Source organism: Myodes glareolus, chromosome 20, assembly GCF_982192425.1.
Source record: "Myodes glareolus chromosome 20, mMyoGla1.1, whole genome shotgun sequence".
NCBI lineage: Eukaryota > Metazoa > Chordata > Mammalia > Rodentia > Cricetidae > Myodes > Myodes glareolus.
In genome coordinates this window covers 30,090,678-30,102,214 of record NC_142045.1, presented here as the reverse complement: position 1 = coordinate 30,102,214, position 11,537 = coordinate 30,090,678, and positions in this window count along the sequence as shown.

Genomic DNA, 11,537 nt, shown 5'->3' with positions numbered 1-11,537 from the left:
TCATCATTAAGTTAGGGATGTAGGCCAGTAACATGGATCAATTGGTAAAGGTACCTGCTACCAGCTGATGCCTGGACCCACCCTGTGGAAGGAGAGCATGGATTCCCACAAGTTTTCAGACCTCCACATATGTTTTATGGCATATGCCCTTCTCCCACCTTCTTTTAATTTAATAAAGGATGAAAAATCTGTCACCTCTATTCTTTGATAATTTCAATGATATGTAAATTAGTTGTTCATTGATAGATTTTTCTTTCTGTTTCTGGATAGCAACACACTTCCAGTCATATCCTAGGTATGGCCTTCTTCATACTTCTTTCTAAAGTAGTTATCTATCTATCTATCTATCTATCTATCTATCTATCTATCTATCTATTTATTTATTATGTATACAATATTCTGTGTGTATGTCTGCAGGCCAGAAGAGGGCACCAGACCTCATTACAGATGGTTGTGAGCCACCATGTGGTTGCTGGGAATTGAACTCAGGATCTTTGGAAGAGCAGGCAATGCTCTTCTTAACCACTGAACCATCTCTCCAGCCCCCTCTAAAGTATTTTTTTGTCTCTGATATTGCTGTGAAGTCTCAGATGGAACTCATGCACTGCTCAAGGGCCTGAAACCTTATAGTAGTTCAGGGCTTTGCCTTGGGAACCCTTAGCTTCTCTTTTATTTTGGTGAATTCTCTTACTTTCCCAGAAGGTAAGCTGTGGATTTAAATGAATAGCTTTTAGGTGTTAGCTATTGTGTCCAGCTCTGTTGTTTTAGCATTTTAGAATGGGAGTCTAGTGTGCATGTTTTTGGAAATATGTGCCTTTGCCAGGTCTTCATGTTATCTTTCCAGTGGTCATTTAGATTTTGGGGAAGCCTTCTTGAGTTTGATTTTCATAAATTTCATTTAGTTTTCTTTGATTTTTTCTCTTAATTCACTCTGTTGCAGACTGACTGCAGGCTTCTGGCCTTCCCAGAGTTCTCTACTTCAGTATTCAGGGAGGACAGGCTCCTGATTGGTGAGAACATCGAGCAAATCTTAATCAAAGCTTGTATTATTTCTTAGAGATATCTGCTTCTTGAAATATTATTTTGCCTTGCACCTAATTATTTTAGGTACTATGGATCTAATCCATAGTTTGTACATGCTATCTTCCAACACACAGCTAAAGTCCCAGCTCCTTAAAGAAAAAATGAGACAGTCTGCAGCCTAGGCCAGCTTGTGATCGTTCTGCTTCAACCTTCCGAGTAGCATGGATTTCAGGCGTGTGCCACCAGAGTGACATTCCTAGAATAATTTTATAGCTTGCCTGTTGATGTGTTTATTTAGTCCCATTTTTTTTAGATACAGTTAGATGCAGACTATTTTTAGGCTTTGCTTTTAGTGTGTATACACTTAAGTGTTCCTAGATCCTCAGAGATCTATGCATGATGTTCAGGTTTATGTCTACGGTTGGTACCTAGCAGTTATTCATCTGTGTCGATGTGAAAAACTGAAATGATTCCTTTTCCTATGACACCTGCTTTGTACCAGAGCGCAATATTGAGAGCACGCTAGAGCAGTGGTTCTCAATCTGGGGGTCATGATCCTGCAAGGGTTACACATCAGAGATCTTGTTTCTCAGGTATTTACACTACCATTCAAAACAGTGGCAAAATTATATTTATGATGTAACAATGAAAATACTCTTTGGTTGGGGTCACCACACATGATGAACTGTATTAAAGGGGGGCAGCATCAGGAAGGCTGAGAGCCACTGTTCTCTGTTTTACGTGATATCCATTCACATTCAGCAATGGTTTCTGAAGTGTGATTCCTGGGAACAGCAGCTACATCACCTGGGAACCTGCCAAGACTGCAAAGTCTCTGTAGAGTTAATGAATAGCATCAGGAGTGGGACCATGCAATGTAGGTTTTAAAGAGTTCCCTAGGGAATTGCTATAAATACCCAGGTTTGAGAGCCAGTAATCTGCACCACTTTTCCTGAGGCAGCCCAACTCAGGACAGAGCCCTGAGACAACTTTCCCTAGGCACGCTAGTCCCTTGCTCCTCAGCTTGGTTACAAGCAAATGAAAGAGATGAGTTTGGGGCTGAAAGTCTGCTTGGATATTCTGTGGATGTTTGTTATACATTCTTCTGGTCAGGAAAAGCACCTTATTCTAGAGCGGATATAACCCTGAGTGTGTTCTTGCTATTCTTGTGTCCACCTTTGATGTTCTTCTGTAGGATTCTGGGCATCCTTAGGAATTCATTCGTGAACTCATTTATGAACAGATATTGGTATATGTAGTATGCCCAGCTCTGTGGTAGACATTAGGGTATAATAGTAAACAACAGATATATTATCACAGAACTTAACAGAGGACATTTGTTAAGAATTTATGAAGAAATGTTAGCTGAGTAATAAGATTTAACAATGCAATTAATTAAAAACGATCAAAATATTTGACCAGAAACCTTGTACAATGTATGCATTGATTCGGGCACATGTGCTCAATACTACCTATCACCAGAAAATACAAATTAAAAACCCAAGGGAGTAGGAATATTGCCCATCAAGATGGCTTCAGTTTTAAGGAGGGAATTGTAGTGCTGATGAGGATCTGAAGCAACTCGAATGTCCACTAATCAACAATGGGCTTTCAAGATGACACAGGCACTTAGAAATGACTTGTAATTTTTATATGGTAAAGTCTACTACGGTGGCTTAAATAAGAATGACCCCATAAACTCGTGTGTTTGAGTGCTTGGCCCATAGGGAGTGGCACTGTTAGAAGGCATGGCCTTACTGGAGTTAAGTGTGGCCTTGTTAGAGGAAGTGTGTCACCGTGGGAGCACTTCAGTTCCAGGAAATCCAGAGCCCTCTTCTGGCTCCTGTGGGCACTTGCACCCATGTTCATACATACAGGGAAAATAACCATTCATTTCTGAGATGTCAGCTTTTTCTCATGGCCGAGCAATCCACACTGACCATTCCAGCTTTCTTCTGATGTTGTGATGGGATCTTCAGTTTCTTTAAAAATTCTTTTGAGTATTCTTGGCTTCTATGTGGGTTCTAGAGTTCCAACCTTAGATTTTCATGCAAGCACTTCACCCACTCAGCTGTCTCTCCAGTCTAATGACAGGAAACTGACTTCCTGTTTCTGGAATCATAGTTTCACTAAGGTCATAACTACCAAGGCCAGGAATATCTGAACACTTAATTCAGGAGTTTTAACTGTTGCTTATTACGTTTTGTTGCGACAACATCAGCGACCTTTGGGGGAGAAAAAAATCTAAAACATACTGCTTCCTACTCCATTACTCTGGAGATGGAACTTGGTTCCCAACATGGGATGGATGAATAGTGCCTTAATGTATTTGACCCAAATAGTCATGCTTTGGTAGTCAGGGAGGTGCTAAGATGTAATTCACAAACAGATATGAGCTTTTGTATGCATGTTTGTTTGTTTATGGTTGGTACTGGAGATTGAAAGCTCTGCCCTTAATATACTTAGAAAGTGTCCTGTTGTTGGGTCACATCTTCAACCAATCTTTATTCTTTAATCAATACAGAAGTGTGCATATTTAAAGGATACACATATACATTGTGCAATGTTTGAGTCAAGGTAAGTACATCTATCTTCCCACAGACTTATCTTTTTGTGGTGATGGGAACAGTCAACGTTTTTCTCCCAGCTTTTAAAAAAATAGGACATATCATCTTTATCTGTAGAAATCCTACTGTGTAGTAGAGTGCATGTGTCAGAAATGGTTTCTTCTGTGAAATTATAACTCAGTCACCAGTGATGAGGGTTTTTACAATTCACCTATCACTCCTGTTGCCTCCACTGTTTGTGGTACCCGGCATTCTACTTTCACCTTTGTAAGATGAATGTCTCTAGATGCATGTAGGAAAGAGGCATGCCTGTGGTGTGTCTGTCTTTCTGTGTCTGGATTACTTCTCTTGATGCAATGACCTATAGTTTCATCCATGTTGCCGCAGATGACAGTTTTTCTTCCATTTTGTGGCTAACCATATTCCATTTCATATGCATACCTATTGCATAAAATACCATAATTTGTTTGCTTTGAATTGTTGTTAGATAGAACTCATCCTATGACTCCTAGTTAACCCGAGCCTCTTTTGTTAGACAGACAACACAAATCTGTTTAAAATGGTGACTGTTTTAATTTTTGTAAATTAGAAAAATGAAGCATTTTCCTCATTACACATGCTTACATTGTCCATTCTTTAGGCTCAATGGTTGGCAGGTTCTATTGTATCTCATAAAAGAACATGCATAGTCAAACTTCTACCTAGTGTGTTGTGCTCAGTGTCTTGCTCAAAGAATTCTTTCACAATTCACTCATAGCAAACTATCTATTTGATTCTGGGGCTTGTTCTTTTTTCATGCTTCTTATACTGACAATTACTCTGTAGATCTCTGTTAAATCCATTGATATATGATGTCATTTAATTCTGACATTTCTTTGCTTTTTGTTTTGTTTTGGTTTTGGTTTTGGTTTATCCAGATGACCTGTCAGTTGAGAGAGTGTGGGATGTTGAAATCACCTACTATCACTGAGTTAGAGTTATGTATGCCATTAAATCCAAAGGTCTGCTGTTTATGAAATTTGATATGCCAGAGTTTGGAGCACATATTTTAAGAATTCTAATATCTTCGTTGTTGATTATTTCTTAATCGAATCAAGTGTCCTTTATCACTCCTGATTTGTTTTCATTTAAAATCTATCTTGTTAGACATTAGGACAGTGACTCCTGATTGCTTCCCTGACCCATCTTCTTGAAAACTTTCCCCATCCTTTTGCTGTAAGGTGGTACCTGTCTTTTGAAAGTAAAGTGAATTTTTTTAAAAAAACCCAGAAAGATGGATTTCATTTCTTGATCCTTTCACTAAATCTGTGTTAGATGAAGGAAGTGAAGCAGTATGTCTTTAAAGCTATTGAAAGACGCGTGTTGACTGTGCTCATTGTGTTACTAACTTTGTCAGCTTGTCAGAGGTCTTGATCTTTTCAAAGTTTGACCCCAGGGAATTAAAGGAGATGATACCAGAAGTTGGTTATAATTTTCCCCTTGAAACTTAAACTTGAATGCTTTCTGTCAGCTAAACTTGACTCATGAGAGAGTCCTCAGGATGGCATTTCACTAGGAGACCATGATGGTTCAGAGTGTCTAACCCTTGCCAACCTTGTGCCTTAGACATGATAGGAAGAAACAGTGTTGGCGGTAACCATAGCCGTCACCTCACCACTCTTGGAGAAACAGTGTTCCCCTTGGTGCCTTCGTAAAGCAGTGACTGAGGAGTGGAATCCAGACTTCAGCTCCCTGGTCATGGCCAGTGCCCCATGTCCCAGTTTGCCAGAGTGCACTGACACCATCTCTTCCCTGCCTGTGCCACCCCACGACAGGAGAGTAGTGGGGGCGAGCTCTCCCATGGTCATACTCTGCCCTAGTGTGCTCAAAGGCATCCCTGTCGACAGTGTCAGCTCCACTGTGCTTCCCCCGCCAGTGCTGCAGCTGGTGAGATGCAGGGACCATTCTGTGCTCATGATCCCAGAGTCAGCTCTCCCCACTTGCCACAGTCAGTGAGGGACTGGGGGCAGGGGACCCCTCTCCCTCACTCATGCAATCGTTTGACAGATGAGGGATGGCCAGATCTCCCACACCCATGTTCTCAGGGTGTCCCAGCCACATCCTTGTCAACAGACTCAGCCCTACTGTGCTGCCCCAGCAAGGTGCAGGGCCTGCTCTCCCATGTACCACAGTTGGTGAGGTGCCGGGTCAGGTCTCCCACCTGCTGCAGATGGTGAGGGCACAGGGGGATCTTTCCCTCACCCACACCGTGGCAAATGAGGGGGCCAGGACCAGTTCTCCCACTCTCATGCCCTCGAGGTCAGCATGCCCACACCTGCCAACAGGGTCAGCTCTCCTGTGATGCCCAGGTGAGGTATGGGACCCTCTCTCTCTAGTGCTGCAACTAGTGAGGGGCAGGACCAGTTCCTGCAGCCAGCAAGGGGTGGGGCCAACTCTGTTCAGCCGTATCCTCCCAGCCTTCTGTGGTAACAGGATCCATGGACATCAACACAGAGCACAGCTGCAGCAGGGCCATAGGCCCAGACATGGCCCTTGGCAGCAGCCCAGGCCAGGACATCACCATTGCCCGGGCAAATAGGCCACCCACCTCAGCTGGCTCCATCACCTCCTCAGATCTGCCTCTCACCACAGGACATGCGCCATTCTGCCTCTCTCTCTCTCTTTGCCTGACTGCCTGGCACAAAAGCCCTGGGCAGGAAGAAGAGCCCTAGGTGGGCCTTGTGGGCCTTCTGCTCCCTGCTCGGTCTTTTTTTTTTTTATTTGGAAGATTTATTTATTTGTTATGTATACAATGGTCTGCCTGCATGTGTCCCTGCAGACAGAAGTTGGCACCAGACCTCATTACAGGTGGTTGTGAGCCACCATGTGGTTGCTGGGAATTGAACTCAGGACCTCTGGAAGAGCAGTCAGTGCTCTTAACCACTGAGCCATCTCTCCAGCCCCTCCCTGCTCAGTCTTAATGGTGCTGGGAAGGAAGGTTCATGTTTTCTCTTTCCCATTCTGAAGGGCCACAGCAACCTTCTTACAGAGTTCCTTTTGTTTCCCGCACACCCGTCTCCTCTTCATCCATGCCCCTGAGGTTTCTGCTTTATGTTCCGACCCTGTCAGCCCACTGACACTAATCTTGCCAACATTACTAGTAATTTCCAACTACCCAAATCAAATCCATTGTGTATGTTTCAGGCTGTCTTTCATTTTTCTGAGACATTTGACATTGTTGCCTGATTGTAGGCAGGACTTTTGTTTTGTTTTTGTTTTGGTTTTGGTCTGGAAACCTAGCGTTGAAACCCATGTAGGCATTTTCTACTTTATGCAGAGAGCGCTGTCTCCAAGTGTTCAGAAACCTGCTCTGTTTCTTCTTCATCGGCCTTCTACCCTGGAGATGTCCCACAATGACCTGGTTGTGTTTCCATTTGTCAGGGCTACTTAGTCCTGTTTTGCTTGTGTTTAGAGGTAATGTCATAACTACTTAGCCCAGATTGTCCCCCAAATTAATTGTCACCCTTCCTGCTGCTCCCCACAAGATTTGGGATTATAACTGTGCATCAGTGTGTCCTGTCTCTGGCCTTTTTATATACATGCAGACTACGAGAAAACTAGGAGGACTTGGAGGCAGAATTGTGTTCTATGGAAAACACTCTGTTATATTTTCTCAATACTTTAAAGTTTCTCCAAAACAGGCGGAATTAACTGGAGTTGAATGTGTCAAATGTTTTAACTCACTGAGTCTTAAAAAGGTGACCTCAGCGGAGAGAGTAGTTCCCAGTCCTTGAGTAGTGCGAACAAATGGCAATGGAAGGAAGAGACAGGCGTGCTTGTATATGCATTGATCAACCTTAACTTCTCTCTTTGTACATTGCCGGTCATGAGGTAAACCCAAGTACTCATCACCAAAAACCATCACTCATAGGTCTTAAGGATGCATTTAAGGAGACCATGGTAGGCTGAAACATAAACCTACCTCAAGATAACCACGTGATCATCTCTGGAATCTGTGACTGTTACCCTTTTTTTTCTTCAATATTTACAGATGTGATAGAATCAAAGATTTTGAGATGAGGTAATCCTAATTTATCCAGGAATGCTATGAATGCAGTCACGCGTGTCGTTGTAAGAGAGAGTTGAGGGTGTGTGGAATGGATGTCAGAAGAAAGTGAAAACAGTGGCAGAGGCTGGCGTGAGTAGCTGCGAGCCCAGGAGAGTGCAGCTGCCACTAGAGGGAGGGGCAGTCAAGCCTTGACACTGTGGTTTGACATTTTTGGCTTTCAGAACTGAGAGACAACAAATTTCTGTTGTGTTAAGCTGGTATGTTTGTGTTAGTTTATTCTAGCACCATAGGAAGCGAATATAGGTATTTTTAGCTTTTGTTTCTTACAGTATTTGGTAATTGCTTGTAGCATCACTGAGGGAAACTGTGTCGGTCTGTGGCTGTGGGGTTCAGAGTTCTGCTGCTGAGTCAAACTGACAGATGATGCGGTTCAGAAGCGGGCTCTGCTTCTAGAACGTATGTTCTTTCCCCAGGTGTTGGTGCCTCCCTGCTTATGTGTCTGTGCAGGGAAGGGGTGTGAAGTGTGTGTCCAGGGCAAAGCACCAGGGGAGCCCAATAAAATTCTCCAAGAAGATGTATCTTATCGTACACTCTAGTTTTTCAAGATTGTTGGGAGGAGTGGGACTGTAATGGGTTCCAGAAATTAGGATTCCTGCAGAAATCTGAACGCAAAATCTATAGATGCAGATTCCCTGGCTTTTCTTCTACCTTTCCTACAGGACACTTTTGTGAGTGTGGGTGAGGTAGAGACATTGATCTCTCTCTCTCTCCTCAATTTTGGTCCAAACAATTAAAAATACCCCTACACACACACACACACACACACACACACACACATACACACACAGAGACACACACGCGCACGCACACATAGAGACACACACACATAGACACACATATGTCTTCCCAATTTTGGTTCAAACTGTTAAATACATAAACACACACACACACACACACACACATGCACACTCACACGTGAGCAACATTATGCTAAATTGAAGGGACACTTAGAAGCCATGGATTATCACACAAGAGGTAAATCCCCCTTCTGTGATTTCAGGGAATTGTTAGGGGTCTTCCTACTGAATGGACATTCCTGCAGCCATCCCTCAGGTGAACTTGTGCAGAGAGGCAGGAAGCATCCACGCACAGCAGGTGGCGGTGATGCAGCCGTGGGGTTGCACGGGAGAAACTTGAGCACCAGCCCTTGTTCCCGAAAACAATTCCCATAACACTGAAAATGAAACAGCTTCCTATTAACGGAGCTCTCATGTATGAGAGGGGAATTAAGTAGTAGTAAAAGGACGTATTTGTAAGGAATGAGTCACCAGCTGGAGGAAGGATGATGCGTGTAGGTTTTCGGGCTGAAGGGTGTTTATATGTCTAATAGAGTTAAAAATAAACGCTCAGATTTCTCCTTGTCACAAATGGGCGTGGTTTTGGTCTGTTCCCCGGAGACTCAAATGGGTTGCTAACAGATCTCATAGGGTCTCTGCCCTAGCCCCATGGCGTTTATTTGTTAAAAATTTATTCATTCATTTCTTCCATTTATACAGTACCCGCAGTGCAGGAAATGCGTGAGTAGAAGTGTGCAGGCAGGAGGACAGCTGTGGTGAAACTGAAACGAATCAGAGCAGGCAAGTCCACGGGGCAGAGGATCGAGAGGAGGCTAACCTGGCCCTTCTGACTGGCCAGAGTCTCCTGCGGAAGGACCAGAAAGGCCTTTGCAGGGACGTGCGGCCATGTTCTACAGGTTTTTAATGGAAAAAAGTGAGACTGGCGCCAAGTCTCCTCGCACAGGTTCATCCATGGACCTTGTTCCAACAGTGGACTGCAAGTCTCCTGGTGCAGCTGGGCAGGAAGGAGCATGGTGGAAAAGTATCTAAGCTTTAACCTCTTACACCCTTCATGCTTTGTAACTGCAGATTTTGTTAGTAGCATCTACTAACATTTTTGTAATTTCCTTTGAATGTATGTGTGATTAACACATTAACTGGATGAGGTATTATGCTTCAGTGTGTGATATCCCAGGCTGCTCATCCATCACTTCCAGCCTCCCTTCATCCAGGTTCCCCCACTGTGCTTCTTCAACCTCTAGTAATTGTTTCTCCATGGTTCGGGTTACTTTTTATTTTTAAAACACACACACACACACACACACACACACACACTCACACACACATGCACAATCAGTGCTTTTCTTTCTATATCTGACATATTTTATTTAATCTAATGTCTTCTAGTTAGGTTCATTCATAGGACAAGATTTCAACCTTCTTGTAGCTGAATAATATCCAACTGCACATGTGCCCCACATTTTATCATTCACCCATAACTGGGCACCTACATGGATTCCAGATCTTAACTATTATAAACAGCGTCACACAAAATGGACACCCAAGTATCTCTTTTATATACCAATTTCATATCTTTAGCATAAGCCCAGAAATGGTATCTGTAGTATATATACCATGTATGATGTGGTACATCTAATCTTAGTTTGTGGAAGAGCCTCCATATGTTTTTTTCTATAATAACTACTAATTTATATTCCTAGCAGCAGTGTATAGGAATTCCTTCTTCCTCACCATCATTCAACATTTGCTATAATTCCTGAGGGATAGAATTTGATAACAATTGGCTAGCATCTCGGTTTCTCCTGGAGAAAGAGTACAAGCCATCTGCCACAGTCAAGGGGAGTGCCAGCATTTGTAGATGTGGGGATGGATGGTGCTTCATTTTCGTCTGAGCAATGATCCAGTATTTCCCTGGGAATAGCTCATTTTCACATGAAACCCACCCATCACTAATAAAAATGACAGACTGCAGCCCAAATAGCCTGTGGGTGTGATCTGGACCCTCCCTGGGGAGGGCTTAGCACTTGGCAGGCTTCTCCGGAGGTGGAGTCCAGACCAAGGCAACTCACAGCGGGAGGGGGCTTGAGATGGAGCTTTTTGCTCCATTGGTGCCCCAAGGATGAATGCCAGGGCCTGGGGTGACGCCTCCCATCAAGCAGTACATGTTCTCAACCACCGAGCCATCTCTCCAGCCCCACAATGACTTTCTACCGTATGTACTACTCAGTGCTGAGGGGATGATCTCTTTTTTTAAAAAAACAATTGCTTGAACACTGATAAGACATTCCCATTTTTTTTAGGATAGAAACTGTGTTTTCTTATCTGACCTTTTGTCTCTTTCTTCCGTGCCTTTGAATAAAAGTAGAAATTTCTATTTTTTTCCCAGCAAACAAAAATTGTTTTGTCTTTTTGAGAGGTGAAATGTAACTACATTTTCTTTTGAGAAAGTACATAATTATATTAAAAAACTTAATTATCATTGTCCCTCATATCCATCCAAGGATCCCTAAGAAAATTAAAACCAGTAGTAGCTAAAGACTGTTGCCAAAGTGGAGCGATATTCCTATATAATTTCTATAGTTCCGTTATTTCTTCTTATGATACAGTGTAAGGGCTATCTCTAGGATAGTTACTATTAGGTTTAGAAATAATGAGAAGGTAAATGTCTGTATACATACAGATATGATATTTTTCAAAATTTCTACATGAGGTTGGCCGGATCTGCAGATAATGGAGCCCAGAAACACACATGACTGCATGTGGGATATTCTTTGGGGGTTGGTACTTAGCATTGTATCTACTTTGAGCTCATATTATGATACATGTTTGATATAAAAAAGTAGTTCTAGGGTTTTGTTCAGCTTCTGACTTATTCCTAAAGAGAATTGGGAGCTGGTACTAAAAAAGAGTATAGAAAACAAATTCTGAGGCAATGGAGCAAGTTGTGAAACTATGGTAAATCCTTAGGTGACATTACTGGGTCTCCCTCATGCTTCCTTTCTTTCCTCTTCCAGAAAAATCTGCATCACTCCTCTTCTCTAG